General features: G+C 40.4%; 1 protein-coding gene across 5 annotated transcripts in view; it reads right to left on the bottom strand.

The window, feature by feature from the left end:
* The window catches only part of MRTFB (myocardin related transcription factor B), a 201,152-nt gene extending 184,820 nt beyond the window's left edge, over positions 1 to 16,332 (bottom strand). For 3 of the 5 annotated variants that reach the window (XM_060031769.1, XM_060031767.1, XM_060031772.1), the window contains exons 1-2: positions 16,182 to 16,274; positions 7,459 to 7,523 (exon numbers count right to left, since the gene is read on the bottom strand). The gene's annotated coding sequence lies outside the window, so the exon portion shown is untranslated. Of the gene's footprint in view, positions 1 to 7,458; positions 7,524 to 16,181 lie in introns of all 5 variants that reach the window. The other 2 variants (XM_060031768.1, XM_060031773.1) reach the window with 2 other exon arrangements.
* Positions 16,333 to 17,567: the final 1,235 nt, after the last annotated feature.

Here is a 17,567-nt window from a genome sequence, read left to right as displayed (position 1 = left end):
TATTCCTTCCTGCCTTCTGTGGACCTCCACTGTCCTCTGTGGATGCTTCTAGCTTGGCGTGTGAGCTCTTGTTCACATGAGGATAGGGCCATGTCTCACTCACCTCTGGATCCCCAAGCCCAATCAAGTGTTCAGTACATACAAAACACTTAAAAACGTTCACAGAATGACGCATGAATTTTGAGCTAGGCAGAACACTGAAAGACATTTTTCTAATTTAGAAAAAAGCACATTCGGTATTAGGTTAGGAAACTTGGTTTTCTCACTTTGAATTAGATGAGAATATTTGAAAAACACGAAAGATATTTAAAACCTCTAACCCACGGTATAGTTAACAGCTGACCATTTAATTTTGCACCAATTTTTAAAATGAGAGATGTGTAGAAATAAGGTGTGATTTTTTTAACTTACAGAAAATCTCAAACAGAGATAAGACTACATAAACAACCAAAGAGAAATAGATAAGCTGGTCTTCATGAAAATTATAAACTTCTTCAAAGAACATTTAAAAAAAAGTGAAAAGACAATTCACAGAATGGGAGGACATTTTTACAATTCATATATCTGATAAGGACATATGCGGGGGGGGGGGGTTCATCTAGAATATACAAGGAAATCCTATAACTCAACAATAAAAAGACAACCCAACTTTAAAAATGGGAAAAGAATTTGAATAGGTATTTCTCTAAAAAAGATATACAAGTGGACAAGAAGCACATGAAAAGATGTTCAACATCTTTAGCCATTAGGGAAATGCAAATCAAAACTACGAGATACCACTTTACACCCACTGGAATGGCTACTATGAAAAACAAAACAAAACAAAAAATAACAAGTGTTGGCAAGGATGTGAAGAAACTGGAATCCTCTAACACTGCTGATCAGAACGTAAAATAGTACAGCCGCTTTGGAAAACAGTTTGGCAGTCCCTCAAAAAGTTAAATATAGAATTACCATGAGACCCAGCAATCCTACTCCTAGGTATAAATCCATGAGAAACGACAGCAGATGTCCACCCAAAAAACTTGTACATGAATGTTCACAGCAGCATTATTCATAAGAGCCGAAACATGGAAACCACCTAAGTGGCCATCAAGGGATGAATAAACAAAATGTATATCTCCGTGCCACAGAGTTATTCAGCAACAAAAAAGAATGAGTTCTGATACATGCTACAACACAGATGAACCTCAAAAACATGCTAAGTGAAAGACGCCAGACACAGAAGGTCACACATATTTTATGATTCCATGTATATGACATACTCTAAATAAGCAAATCCACAGATACAGAAGGTAGAATGGTGGCTGCCACGGGCTAACAAGAGGGAAGAACGGAAAGTGACTGCTACTGCGCCTGGGGTTTCTTTTTGGGGTGATGAAAGTGTTCTGGAATTAGACAGTGGGGATCCGTGCACAACTCTGTGAATATACTAAAATCCACCGAATTCTATGCTTTAAACGGGTGAACTTTACGGTATGTGAATTACATCTCAATAGAACTGTTACCAAAAAAAATTACTGCACAAAATCATATAGTGACACCTATGTGTAGGGGTCTGATTGAATCACTTTGCCTGCTATAGGATAACCTGTCATAAAAGAAAACAAAAAAACACACAATCTGTTCAAACGAGGAAATGATTTATTTTCCTACCACCAAATCCCTACAATGACCAACCATAATATCAAATCCAAAGTAAAAAGAGGAAAGAACGAAAGAGCACACTGCAATTCTCTGGCAGGTATGAAATGGAATTAACCAAAGACTGCACAAAGAAAAATGTTTATCAGAACCACTCACTTCCCTTTGATTACACAGATTTAAACAAGTCCAAGTCCTTTCTAACTCATGAGAAAATGTGCCAGCTTCTTTATTAGCACAGAGCAAGGAAAAACAAGCATTCTCTCCTATAACAAAATTAACATCCCACAGAAGGTCTGTTTGTACTTGGCCGTCGTGAACCTTTCATCTCAGAGCACTGCTAAATTAAACAAGCCTATGTTGTATTGAACACAATGAGCCAGATACCCTGGCAGGCTCCTAAACTTTACCAGTTAATGTTGAAGAACATTAGAAATAAAAGGGAGGGTAAGAATGATGGTGATGGTGGTAATAAAGCAGCTGTGTCTTCATTCCACCCAACATTTCACTAATCTACAATAATGGAAACATTCTAACAACTGTGAGACCCTTTTCTCTGTTGGTGAACACAAGAAGAGCCAGAGAGATCTGGATTCAAGTCATTGCTTTGTTTTTCTTTTAAGCACACTAGCTGAGTGCCGAAGGACAAATCTCATAACCAAGGCCTTCTATTCTCTAAAACTGGAGTGACTGTATCTAGCCTCAGAGAGTCATTAGAGAACAAAATGAGAGAACACACACAAGAGGTAGAGTGCAATGCTCTATATGTACATCCCCACCATAAATATCCTCACTGCTCTCAACTTTTCAACGCAAATACTGATTCTGGAGCTTATATCACAGTGTAAGTAATTGACATCAACCTTTCTTTTCTACCCCAAGGACATCTAAGCAACCGAAATATTCTATGAAAATTCCATAGTGAATAAATTATTCCCCCTCCCATATAACTGAAAGTAAGAAAGCCATCAATAAAGTCTGTTTTAAATGTATTAAATCAGGGCACGACACAAAGCATTCATTCACCTAAGAGGTATTTAAAAGCAATGAACTGAGAGAGACACACCAAGAGAAACACTTACTATGAGAGACAAATGCCTATTTTCCAGTGCAATAATTGGTAACCTTTCTATAAAGATTGATGCAATCTGATTATAATTCCCAAGTGTCAGTAATCAGTTCTTAAGGTAAAAGAAAAAGGAAGTGGGATGGTTTCAAGCGCTCCAGAAAAGATGTAGGAGGATATCCCTTCCCACTGACAGCAATTAACGTTTGAGTGATGGCTGCTAGAACATTCAGACTGAAAAACTTTGTTACATTAGAATAGACTGAAATCTACTTAAAACAAAACTTACTGGGTTTAGCAGACACAAACATAACCCTCACCATGAACTAGGTGTCCTCTCTGAACAAACTGGAACGAAGGTAAAGCTTGCATGGACTTCCCATATTTGTCATCACAGTGCTAGAATATGCCATACTCCCATGCTGGAAGTCTACTTAAAGAGAGCATCTAGACCCTGCACCGGGAGACGGTCAGACTCCCTCCGCCCAGCTCCAGACAATGTTCCATCACACCACAACACCAGGAAAAGTTTCTAGGGTTAGCAAGGAGGGAAATGTCTCAAGGGCAATGGGACATTCGGAGGCTGGAGATAGCTATTTCTGGAGAGTTTCCCTAAGCACCACATTCATTATGGAACTTGTGGCCCAAAGCTATTGTTCTCTACCCCTCTTTCCAAAACTCTCCCCTTAAGACTCAGAGTTTAATAAAACCTCTCTGGAGGCTTCCCTGGTGGCGCAGTGGTTAAGAATCCACCTGCCAATGCAGGGGATACGGGTTCAAGCCCTGGTCCGGGAAGATCCCACATGCCGCAGAGCAACTAAGCCCATGCGCCACAATTACTGAGCCCACGTGCCATAACTACTGAAGCCCATGTGCCTAGAGCCTGTGCTCCACAACAAGAGAAGCCACCTCAATGAGAAGCCCGTGCACCACCACGAAGAGCAGCCCCCACTCGCCACAACTAAAGAAAGCCCGTGCGCAGCAATGAAGACCCAACACAGCCAAAAATAAAATATAAATAAAAAATAAAACATTGATCTCACAAGTGAGAAATAATACAGTCCTCTAAAAAAACAAAACAAAACAAACAACAAAAAAAAAACCAAAACAAACAACAACAAAAACCTCTGTGAGAGACCAACTCATTACAGATACTACAGGAGTAAGGCCAGAGTGCTGGCTTTGCTAGGGAGCTGTTACCTATATCGCATATAAGCACTTAACAAGTTTTTTGCCCTCCTACTGCAGTTCAGTACTCTCACCCTGACAATGAAACAGTTTCACCTAAATATTCTACCACCACACACCCTGTATATGAAGACAGAACTTCTCCTCTTTCTAACTTTCCAATTCAATAACCACTTACACTGCCAGTCTAGACTTTAGCCTTTATGCCTAAAATAGGAGGAAACTTGCAAATGCACAGAATCCAACCCATTAAATACTAAGAATGTCTTGAAATCTATTTAAATACAGTATAAAATTTTTTACAAATGCAGCTAAAAGAAGTAAATGATAAAGTCTTAAGTTTAATTAAGACTCCAGTTTTACTACTACTAGTAATGCCTCACTTTCCAGGAGTATTTTTAGAATTGGGGTTTTAAAGCATGCAATTAAAGAAATTAACTCATCAGTGTAATGAAAGTTACAATATAAGCAAATCCCTATACTACTGCAGAAAAGAGATATAAGAACCCAGAACTTTGGGTATTTTAGAAAACGAATACAGAATCATACCGTTCGCCACAATATGATATCAGAGGGTAAAGTCCAGGAAATCTAATTAATTTAGACCCTACTAATGAAGACTCAATAATTTCCTTTCAAGTCTGCCTAGATTTAACTTTAGACTATTTATTAAGGAAGGAGTTGCTAAGAAAATTAAAGTACAAATAAAAATTGCTAGGGGATTATTTAATAAGTTAAATTTTTCTACATGCAATAACTGCTGCTAAAATACTGATTAAAACTAGCACATGCATTCTTTAGAATCCCATACTCTAGTGGAAACAAAATGTATGAAACAAGAGTCCTCAACATTGCTTTAATCTATTAGATAATTGTTTCATTCTCTCTGTTTATTTTGGCTGTGAAAAACTGGTTATGCGTCAGAAAAGCTTAATAGGCGGGATACTTAACAAAGATTTACACATTCTTCTTAATGGCTAGCAATCTATTTATCTACTTTTATTTTTAATAAATGCTGAATCCCAATTAAAATATAACTCAATTTCTCTCCATTATAATTTAAAATATATTTGGGGACATTTACTTCATCCTTGTCTTCAAATAACATAACTGAAAGATATTCCCATGTCTGTAATATGAAACACAAATAGGGTTCTTTAATAAGATCTAGTACCTGACCTACTTCACTTACTTTGCCCTTAACAGCAACAAGAAGAAACAGACAAAAAAGCAGATTTAAAACACAGCAGTATATGTGATTCTGCAAAGAAACGGGACAGAATCCAAATCAACAGTCCAAACAAAACATCACAAAATGTTATGGTAGCAAGTGTCACTACAATTATGCATGTCTAGATTTAGATGCATTTAAAAATCACAGATGCTAGTTTTATTCTCCAAGAAATTAAATTTCTTAATTAAAATTTAAGGCACTTCTCATTTACATCTTAATTCTAACTTAACAATGATGATATTCACCAATCATTAATTCCTTCAAAAACGATCTGAGTGTCTGCCATGTACGTGCCAAATATCACATTAGTTGCTGGATGTAAGATGGTGAATAAAACACACTTGGTCCCAGCCTCAACAATGTTAACTTGGAGTGAAAAGTAAAGCACCCACATGAAAGGCATTCTATAAGATGCATTTTACGTCAAGGAAAAAGAGATGAATTTTAACTGGCTTTTTGTTAAGTCAAAGAACAAACAGTAGGTCAATAACAAAGTTGGTATCTGTTCCATGTGAGACCTTCCTTAGGTAACCCTTATTTGATTGAAATAAAATCTAAAACAAACATAAAATTAGATCTCACATTCATATCAGAAACTGGCAAAATCCTTTGGACAGATGAGACTCAACATCAATATTCATAGGTTTACACGTGAATACATATTCACATAACTCAGTAATACTCTGTTATCACCTAAATTTGTAAATCACATTCCGTACGCTATTCTACAATTGGTATTCATGTTTGAAAGATATTAAGAAGTTAGTTTTTAAAGCTTCTTTAAGGTCCAATGTAAGTGAATAAAAAACAAAGGTATTACTCTCTATAAAGGAAAACTTTCAGTATCCAAGACAATTAGTTAGTTGCCAATAATTTCAAATTATTTATAATGAGTTAATCAGGGCAATAGACCTAAAAACAAAGAACTCAACATATTTTAACATTTTCATCATATTTAAAGTCCAAGAGAGTGTCTCACTTACACATGAGAATCACAGGTATGTGCTCGATGAGGAAATTCTTTATGTAAGACTATCAAATCAAAGAGGTCTTTAAAACATATAAGGTTTACTCCAGTCAAAAACCCTGCTATCTCAAAAAAGATACTGGGGTTTCCCTGGTGGTGCAGTGGTTAAGAATCCATCTGCCAATGCAGGGTACATGGGTTCGATCCCTGGTCCGGGAAGATCTCCCATGCCGCGGAACAACTAAGCCCGTGCGCCACAACTACTGAGCCCGCGTGCCACAACTACTGAAGCCCACGCGCACAGAGCCCATGCTCTGCAACGAGAAAAGCCACCACAATGAGAAGCCCGGGCATCGCAACAAAGAGTAGCCCCTGATCGCCGCAACTAGAGAAAGCCCGTGCGCAGCAACGAAGACCCAATGCAGCCAAAAATAAATAAAGGAATAAAATTAAAAAGAAAAAAAAAGATACCATTTTTTTCTCCTATTGGACTGGCAAGGATTAAAAAGATGAACAAAACTCAGTGTGGGTAGTTATACTTCTAAGAAAATAAATGAACATGTATACAATGATTTAAGTACAGGGTTAATCAACACACTATTATCCACTAGAAACAATCTAAATGGTCATCAAAGGAATGATTCAATAAAGTATGGTGCCTGTAAAACAATGGAATTACATGGTCAGTAAAAATGATCATATATGATTATGCATGTCTCTTAACAATTCATGTGTAGAGATATATAAAAATATTGTTGCATTTAAAAATGACCACCATATACAGTGTAAACCAATTTATTTAAAGATTTGTATATAAATACTTCTATATTCATAGATAAATTTCTAAAAGGATTTTCACCAAAATATTAATATTAATGGCAGCCATTTCTGGGTGGCAGGAATTAGGTGTCATTGAGGGAGGTTTTTTCTTACTATTATAATAAGAAAATAAACAACACATTTTCATTTAAGAAAATAAAGTGTTGCAATCTCACCAAGTGGCTTCAAATCCCTTCAACTCCCTACTTTAAAATCAAAGTTTTCACTGAATGTTGCAAGTATATGTAATCACCAAACAGCTTATGGATTTCCACCTGTGGGACCTCCTTCTCAGCACCATGCTTTAAAACAATGAGATGATGGAAATTTAAAGATTCAAGTCAAAGAAGTAAGGAAGCCAAATGACCTTATTCAAACAGTCCACATTCCTGGCATCTACCTTAAGAACCTCAGGTTCTATGAACTTAAACACTCCTAAAACAATCTCCCTCTTACATCTTAAGAAAGCAGGCTATGGAGAGGAATTTTTTAAAAATAAGAGACATTTCCTTTAAAAAAATTAAATCATAAAAAACTTACCTCAGTAAAAATATTTAATTATTTTCCTGTCTTACATTCTCTTTCTTAGCACCTTCACTGTGAACCTAGAGGGGAAAAAAGTTAAAATTACTTTTAATTGAACATCTACTCATGCCAGGCAGGGTGGTCAGAGAAAGCCTCCTGGAGCACATGAAGTCTGAGAGGGATTGGAAAGAATAAAATACAAGTTACTAAAATGGCACGACTGGGAAGGAAAATGAGCAGGTGTAAGTGGAATTAAATAACTCTTCTTAAATGGTTGGAGGACCTACACATGACTGTATCCAATCTTGCAGCAGGTGAAAAGCTGGGTTGCTAGACTTAGAACACCTGCATCTGAGTCTCAGCTCTACCACTTCCTAGCTTGTCTGATGTTGAGCAAGTCCATAAACCCATGTGCCTCGGTTTCCCCACGTGCATAATAACAGGATCCAACCCACAGGACTGCTGAGGGTTATATGAGATAATCCACATCAGGGACTTCAAAACAGTTCCTGTAACATAATAAATGTTCAATGAACATCAATTTTCGCTTTTATTATTATATGTTCTTATATGAAATAAATCCATTTGCCTCTCACCACCTCCACCACCACCATTATTATTACTGTTACTATTATTATTGAGAAGTGGCATAAGCCTTATCTTCAAGGGGTTTACAATGTACTGGGTGACAGATGAATTACCCAGACACATAATACGAGGCAAAAGAAAGATCAAAGTCAATTATTCATTTACTTATTTTAAAATATCTGAGTGTCTGTTCTTTGCCAGGTATTCTGTATTCTTTGGTGGACATGAGGGACATGGTTTCTCTCCTCACAGTTTCCAGTCCATCAAGGCCAAGCTATAGGACCGACAAGCTACACATGGAGACAGATCGTGTTTTTTACTGGGTGCAGGGCAGCACATATCTAAACTGGTAGAATTAGGTAGCAGAACATTCTGGGTGGAAGGGATGGCGTTATAGGAAACACGGGGCCTTTGGGGAAAGCTAAGCAGCCTCTGGTCAGGGTGCATCGGAGAGGGCAAGCAGCAGCAAGGCTAGAAAGGTAGGCAGGAGGGGCCTCAAATACGGGGCTGAGTTTGTTCTCTTCTCAGTATATTGATCATCCTGCTCCGAGTGAATCACAACTTGCTTTTAACTTCAAGTCTAGCATCATTTTATCATTTTGCTTCTTTTCTTTTTTTGTCTTTTAAAGGTGAAAGGGGAAAGAGGAAGAAAAAGAGCACAGCAACCTCAATCTATGTTGCCGCTGGCAGTGATGGTGGTGGAAGCGGCACTAAGTGATGAGTCCCAAGCTCTTTTTAATTCTCCCAACATTCTTACCAAGCCAGAAATGTTCCTTTTACTGATTAGGAAACTGAGGCTCAGAGTAGTCAAATAGATCCCCAGATGTCCACAGAGCTCATAAATGCAGCCACAGAATTTAACTGTAAGCCTGACTCCCAAGGCTTTCTTTTGTTTTAGGCAAAAATGTATAAAGGATTCTGCAGAATTTAACGTCTGTTAAAAACTACTTAGAACTTCAGGGTATATAAACTTCTGTACTTACACAGAAATAAACAGCCTTCATACAAACAATCAAAACCACTTACAGGGACTTCCCTGGTGGCGCAGTGGTTAAGAATCCGCCTGCCAGTGCAGGGGACACGGGTTCGAGCCCTGGTCCAAGAAGACCCCACATGCCACGGAGCAACTAATCCCGGGTGCCACAACTACTGAGCCTGCACTCTAGAGCCCACGAGCCACAACTACTGAGCCCACATGCCACAACTACTGAAGCCCGCATGCCTAGAGCCTGTGCTCCACAATAAGAGAAGCCACTGCAATGAGAAGCCAGCACACTGCAACAAAGAGTAGCTCCCACTCAATGCAACTAGAGAAAGCCCGGGCACAGCAACGAAGACCCAATGCAGCTCCAAAAAAAATTAATTAATTTAAAAAACAAACCTTAAAAAAAAACCACTTAGAAAAGATAAAGGAAAAGAAGATCTCACAAAAATATATATATATACATACATGTATATGTGTATATATACACACACACACACACACACACAATAAATTTCATAAGAAATGGGCAAAACCTATATGAGAAAAACTTGAAAATGCTCCAGAAGGATTCGGGAGCAAAACCAAACAAATGAAAAAATACACAATGTTCCCGGATAGGAAAATTCAATATCCGAAAGATATCAATTCTCCCTATGTTAGTTTATAAATTTAACACGATCTCAATTTGCCTAAGTTCTTTTTCTTCTGGAACTGACAAATGATTCTAAAGTTCACATGGAAAAATAAACAAGCAAGAATTGCCAGGAAAACGAAGGGCAACAGGTGAAACTAGTTTTACAAGGCATTAAGACATTTTATAAAACCAATAATGTGTACTTGTGCAGGAATAGAAAGACTTAATGGAATAGAACAGAAAGTCCAGAGATGCACCCCAATACATCTGGAAATTCAGAATATAATGAAGGTGTATTGTATTCTGAAACAAATGGGTAAAGATAACTGGTAGCCATATGGAAAAAGTTGAATCTATATATCACTCCTGAACACCAGAATAAATTTTAAATGGATCAAAGGTTTAAGTGTAAAAATGAAACCATAAAAGAAAAAAACACTGAAAGAAAAAAATGGGCCAAATCCAAATTCTTGGAGGCCTTTCCGTGACTCAAAATCCAGACACCATGAAATATTAACTACTTAAAATTTAAAGAAAAAACTTAAAAGCCTTCTCTATACAAAAATACATGACAGCAATTTTTTTAAAAATGACAATCTTGAGGAAATTGCAACTCACATCACAAAGGGCTAATCTCTCTAATTTATAAATTCCTAGAAATTGGGCTTCCCTGGTGGCGCAGTGGTCGAGAGTCCACCTGCCGATGCAAGGGACAGGGGTTCGTGCCCCGGTCCGGGAAGATCCCACATGCCGCGGGGCAGCTAGGCCCGTGAGCCATGGCCGCTGAGCCTGCGCGTCCGGAGCCTGTGCTCCGCAACGGGAGAGGCCACAACAGTGAGAGGCCTGCGTACCGCAAAAAAATAAAAAAATAAAAATAAATAAATTCCTAGAAATTGATAAGAAAGAAGTGATCCAAAAGAAAAACGCGGAAAGGGCATGAACAGATGGTTCATAGAAAAAGAAACAGAAACCGCCTTTAAGCACGTGAAAAGATGCTCAGCCTCATTCATAATCAAAGTAATGCTCATTAACACCACGAGTAACTTTTCACCTTTCAGACTGATACAAATCCAAAGGCTGGTAAACACTCTATTGGTAGAGGCTATGGAGACAGGTACTCTAGTGCATTACTTGCAGGAGTTCAAAATTGCATAACCCTGAAAGAGGGCAGCATTTATCAAAATTATAAATGCACTGCTCACTGACCCAGTAATCCCACTTCTGGAAAGATATCCCACAGATACACTTCACATATACGAAATGACATGTACACAAGTTTATTCACCACAGGCTGTGACTGGAAGAGACTGGAAGACACTCAAGTATCCATCATTTATTGGGATACTTCATCATTTACTGGGGCTACTTAATAAGCTCTGGCACAGGCCACACAATGGTATATTCTGCATCTGTTAAATAAATGTTTTCTATATACTAATGTAGAAAGATACTAAAGGTATACTAACTGAAAAAAAAAAACGGGGTCAGAATAATTTACATTTTATATAAAAAGGAGGGGATATATAGAGTATACTGGCATCTGCTTGTATCTACACAAAGAAACAGTAGGCATCTATAGGAAACAAATAGAAAAAATTATCTGTGGCCGAAGGGAGCATATTAGACCAAGACAGAGTTGGAAATTAGCCTCCTCAAAATACTCCATTTTAGTTTTTGAACCACATGAACATTTTATATATACAAAAAGAATTTTAAAGTGTTAAAAGTATAACTCACAGGACGAAGAGAAAGAGGACTACTTATCGCCTAGAGTCAAAATCCAATACGCATTAAAATAGAATTTTTTCCTAAATTAGGAGTTTGGGATTAACAGATACACACTACTATATACAAAAAAGATAAACAACAAGGACCTACTGTATAGCACAGGGAACCATATTCAATACCTTGTATAACCTATAATGGAAAAGAATCCGAAAAAGAATATATATATATATATATATGTGTGTACATATGTATATATGTATGTATGTATAACTGAATCACTTTGCCGTACCCCTGAAACTAACACATTGTAAATCAACTATACTTCAATTTAAAAAGTAATAGTAAAAATGAAAGAATTTTTCTCTGAAATTAGATATTAACAAGCAAGATTAGTGTGGCCATCACTAAAAATCATACACGACAATCTGATTTTTTTTCTTTAATCAAGCTAAAGCACATGATTATAATAATCTATAAAAGCGCTATTTGGGGGGCAAGGAATCAGAAGAGAGAATAGGAAAGCGCAAGGAGGATGCTTTAGCCTAATGCTTCTCAAAGTATGGTCCCTGGACCAGCAGCATCAGCATTACCTGAGAACCTGGTAAAAATGCAAATTCTCAAGCCCCAGCCCAGACCTACTGAACCAGAAACTCTGGGAGTGGTAGGGAGTAATTCTGGTAATACACACTCAAGTTTGAGAGCCAGTGATCTGGTCAAATGCTTCTTACACATCCTCATGCATCACTTGGAGGAGGATATTGTTAAAAAGCAGATTCTGGTTCAGTAAGTCTGGGGTGAGTCCCTGAGTCAGCATTTCAAACCAGCTCCAGGAAGCTGCTGATGTGCTGCTGGTTTGGGGAGTGCACTTGCGAAGAAAAGCTCCAATCCACCTGGGGAAGAAGGTATGTAGTCTTCACGTGGCTGGGTTTCCTATGAAATTTGCCCTCAGTAGCAGAGTCCATACACAGGTTTCCAGGGTGGGAGACATCATGTAGCCTCCCATATAAGTTCTGTCTTTAACTCGGAATAAATACATTTTCAAGCATATGTCTTATTAAAATAACAGTGAATTGTTGAAATTCAATTTAAGGATGTCTCGTTTGAGACGACTTTCATTTATAAGTGGACCCATGAACCTTCCAGAATGGGGGGAAAAAAACCAAGAAGGCATATTCATAGATCTGCCTGGTTATACTGTCTGATTAACTTTATTTCAAACACATTAACCATACCATCTGCTCTCCATGAAAAATCACCAGTTTGTTTCCTTCTAAACATTTTGAAAATGGTTCTTATATTTACAAACACTGATTCTCCATTTGTTTTACATGGGGGGAAAATCTTTAAAGGCGTCTTCCAAGTAAAGAATTCTAGTTGAGATGGAAGGACCTGGAACTGTTATGTATCTTCATTTTGCAAGTCATCCTTTGTATAAAGTTTTTGGTGTTAAACATTAATCAATGCGCTGAAATTTCTACATATCCCTATCTTACGGCATCTATCGATAAGATGCCATCATTTCCACACACTATTATTTTATGTACCACTAAGAAAGAACAAAAGTTGCCAATTAAACCATCACTTGTCAATTTTAAGATATAGTCCATCTCAGATATGCATCTTAAAAAATATATCAATGAAACAGCTTAATTATAAATCTCAGAGATATGCATATAATAAATTATGCATTTTCATGCACAGAAGCATGGATTTTTGTCCATACAACAATTTGTTCCACGCCTAAACACTGGAACTGTTTCAACTTCCATGCAATATTATTTGGTTCATTTTTGTACATATGAGTATTTTTTTAAAAGGTAGTGATTAAAAAAGAGTGACCTCTTTTTACCCTGGAACACGATACTGCTTGCACAAAGTAATACAAATTAATCACTCAATTTGGATAATTTTCCAATCCAAAAGTATTCAATGTAGCTATCTCTAGGCTATTTATTTATTTTCCCCCCACAACAGGTGTTTAATGAGTGAGTAAATAATGTCCCCCTGAAAAGACCCCCACCCCAATTAAAGGCCAACTGCAGTAACACTTCAGGGTTGAAACCCCGCTTCCTTCCTGCTAGGAGGTGCCATGTCATTTACTGAAACAAAACAAAAACAAAACAAAACAGGGCAAACACATTTCTTAATTGCAGTTTGTTAAAGTCCTGTTAAAACATATGGGTCAAGGGGAAGTAAAAATAATCAGAGGATCACTGTAAGAAAAACCTTTAGGTCTGGCACCTGGGAGACCTCTGGAGAGGAGGCAGTGGGAGAAACTTCATGTTCTGAAAGGAAGGAGCCCCCTAACTCCCTTCTTCCCTCTCACCCGATTAATCCCACCAGAAACTACCAAGATGCCCGGATAAAAGGTTTCAAGTTCAAGAGTCACACTCTCTCCAAATACAAAAAGCAGGTACAAAATATACCCTTCTTTTCTGACAAAAGCCTTTACTTACATGCTTGTTTCCATAGCACCTTTCAAAAGTAACAAGCAATGAACAATAAACGAACATCTTATAGCAAAGAAGCAATTTATCTATCCAAGGAAAAGGAAAAATAAACTTCCTTTGTAGATTTAACAAAAGTTGAAGAAATTCATCATGTTACACTGTAGCTATATAATAGTCGGAGATGAACTTTCTCAACTCAATTTGCATTTTCCCCATAGCAGCAAGACTAACAGAGTTTCAAATGAAAAGAATTTCTAATGAATCATATTAGGAGGACTGAGGACAATATGATTATAGGTCATTTTAGTTTTCACCCTTGTACAATATGCATTGACCAAATTCTCTAACATGGATATTAGTTAAGTAGAAAAAAAGAACAGGGAAAAAATGTTCCCAATAAAAATCGTTTGAATGTCAGTTAAATTCTGCCCCCCTCCCTGTTATAACTGACTAGACAACGACGACTGTTCTTTAGAGTGGATCTCAAAGGAGCTAGTACGGTCCTCTAAGAGACGTGTTTAGTTATCAAGTGACTAGGGCACACCACTGGCATTTAGTGTCTGGAAGCCAGGATGCTTGAACTTCTCACAATGCATGGGACAGATCTACATAATGAACATTTATCCTGGTCCTGAGAATCGTTTCAATGACCAGCCAGATTTATCACGGTAACTGGCGATACTTTAGAACACAATACTAAACAGTTTTCACAAGAAACTATGGAAAAACCCCAGTAATTCAGGGGAAGGTAGCTAACGTGAGGGAAGTTGAGATTGAATAATAACTCGTGTCTGAAAATTAGCGACCATTTCCTCACACCATGCATTAACTCAACATATAATTGCAGTGTCACAATACTGAGCTAACCTACACTACTAAGTAACATAATGGCACCGAATCAAACACAAAGCAAAACAAACAAACAAAACCTTTCAATCTAGCTAATATTTTATTCATTATTATCAGTGATAAGCGGTAGGAATGCAGCATGGTGCCTCGAAGCAGCAGTACCTCCAAGCTTGTGGCACAAAAGCTGCCCTACAATGTCGTTTGAAAACGTGGCGTTCATGGAGGGGTTATATTAATATTATTTACATGTTGATTGAGATAGTCTGTACTTTACCTTGGCATGTTATTCCTAATTCAACCCGGACTTGTTTCTCTCTTCATTATCATAAAAAGTTTATCCCAACACTCAGGCGTCCCCTACCTCTGTGTCTGTCTATCTCTCTGATCTTTCCTTTTCTTGTATGAAATAGCTTCTAATATTTTTACCTCTCTTCAGGCCAAGCTTATTCACTAGAAGCAGGTACAGCACAGCAGTATGTGCTAGATGTGATATGGCAATGCATGTCATATATTGTTCTCCTTTTACTTCTCCCTTACATTTAAATCGGAGCATCACACTGATTTTCAATTATGTATGTAGGTAGGTTACATTACTGACGAAGTTCATTTCAGAGCTGTAATGGGGGCTTTACAAACTTCTGCTGCAAGTGGGAGGAGCCTTGGTCTGACAAAGTTGAGCACCACTGCTCCGAAGAGTGGAATCACGTGCTTAACCAAAAACAAACTTGAAAAGTTTCCTTTGCTTAAAGCAAGCCCTGGGCTGCAATATTCCACTTCCATTCGATCTGACGCCCCACCCCCGGCACACACCGCTGCTTTTAAGCCCGCTTCTGCCCTCACACAGGGCCAAACAAAAGTTATTGACCATTTCGGGAGCAGGGAACCTTTTGGGAAATCGACAAAAGCCAAGGACTCTCACCCAATAAACTCATATGCCATGCTGCATTCAAGCAGGGGGAGGGGGTCCCCAGACACACCCTCTGCAGCCCAATAGGGACCGGAGGAGTAGAACTCGAGCCCTAAAACCCAGCGAGTGGGGGTGGGGAGAAGGATGGGAGGCAAGTACGGGGCGGGGCGCTGGACTCGCTGTGCCTGGGCTTAAACCCCGATTCTACCGTGTCCCAGCACGGAGACCCTGGGCAGGGCGCTTCACCTCTCCGTGCAGCCCAGCAGTGGAACCGCGTAAGCGCGGGCAGACGGTTAAGGCTCAATAAATGGTGTTGCCGCGGGCAGCAGCGCCGCGTCCACGGCGCCAACCCGCCGCCGGGGGAAACTGAGGCGCGCCTCGCGGTTGCACCCGCGTGCGGGGACTGGCTGCGAGGAGACCGGCCCTGCGGTCCCGCGGCCCTGGCCCGGCAGCCCCGCCCCGCCCGCGCGGGTCCCGGGACGGCGCGGACCCGGCGGCTCCGCTGCAGCCGCAGGGCCGACTGGAGAGGCCGCCCAGGACACGGGCCGCCCGCCCGGCTGGCTCCCCCGTCCGGCCCTCGGTCTCCGCCGCGCTCACCCGCTTCTCAGCCCCAACGGCAGACGCCGTCGCTGCCGCCGACCGCAGCTCACCTCTTGGGCCGCCGCCGCCGCCGCTGCCGCTACAGCCGCCGCACGATCTCGCGAGACTTCGCTCCCCTCCGCGCTTCCCCGCCCTCTCCGCGGCGCGCGCGGACCCCGGCCTGTAGCAGGCTAGGCGCGCTCCCGAAGAGCCGCCCCTTCGCCTCGGGGTTAGGTCTAGCCGGGCTCGCAACCCCGCGTCCCGGTCTCTGCATCCATTCCGCCCACCTCCGCTCCGTGAAGGTGAAAGGTTAAAAGCCAGGTGCGGGACGGCAGCCTCCCTCTCACCTGGCTGACCGGGTGCGCGTGCGCATGCGCGCGCCCGGGGCCCCGGACCCTGGAGCCTTTGCAAAGGCTGTGACAACAATAATCCCAGCAGCCAGTCTTGGAATGCTTCCTGGGTGCCGAGTACTTTTACAGCTCCTCCTGGGTCCTCACAAGAGCCCCCAAGAAGTGGGTATTACCATCCTATCCGTTTCAGAGAGGATAAAATGGAGGCTTGGCCAGGTTAACAACTGCTACCTCTAGGTCACACAGCTAGGAGTGGGCATCCGGGGTTGTCTGACGCTCAAGCCAAAGCCCAGTTTTCCCGCCTCCATGACAATCCCCAGACCCTGTCCCTGTTCCTTCCGCTGAGGGCACCAAATCTCAGCCCTTCTTTACTTCCCTCCCAAGGTTCACCAAGGTGAGAGGAGGCACTCCTAGGAGGGCAGTTGCTACAGTCCCTCTGGTTTTATGGAGCTGCTGTCAGGAAAATGCTTCTCCCCCATTACACGAACTTCCTAAACCTCCCTGTGCCAGACCCTGTACAGGGCCCTGAAAACTACTTATATTCGATGGTCTCCTCTTTATACTGGTGGCGTTTTGATGGTAGAGAGCACAGAAGAATGGGACACAGGACCCAGAACCAGAATGTACATGGATGTCAGGGGGCGCAGAGAAAGGTGTGACTTATTCCTAGGGGCAAAATCTTAACCTTATACATATAATTGTTTCTAAAAAAGAGGGGCTAACATTTATTGAGGGCGTTTCAAGGTCACTACCAATATTCTTCCGAGTCAAGTCATAGGAAAATGGGGACTCAGAGAGATGAAGAAATTGGCCTAAGGCTCCACGGTAAGACAGGGTTTGAACCTGGGTCTGAATCCAGAACTCAGTACTGCCTTGCACTAAAGTCCCATGAGCTAGCATGTATGGGCCAACAAGCTGCTGTAAAATCAAAAGCCTTGGAGTTTCTAGCTATTCCCTAACCTTGCATCAGGGTCTGCAGGGGCTTGCCCAGGCCACCTGACAGTCACATCCATCTCAGCAAACTCTGGCCTGCCCACCCTGCGAGGCTGCTCAC

The sequence above is a fragment of the Delphinus delphis genome, chromosome 15 (genome assembly GCF_949987515.2).
Source record: "Delphinus delphis chromosome 15, mDelDel1.2, whole genome shotgun sequence".
NCBI classification, from domain to species: domain Eukaryota; kingdom Metazoa; phylum Chordata; class Mammalia; order Artiodactyla; family Delphinidae; genus Delphinus; species Delphinus delphis.
The sequence above is the reverse complement of the archived record's forward strand: the minus strand, read 5'-3'. Positions and strand labels throughout refer to the sequence as shown.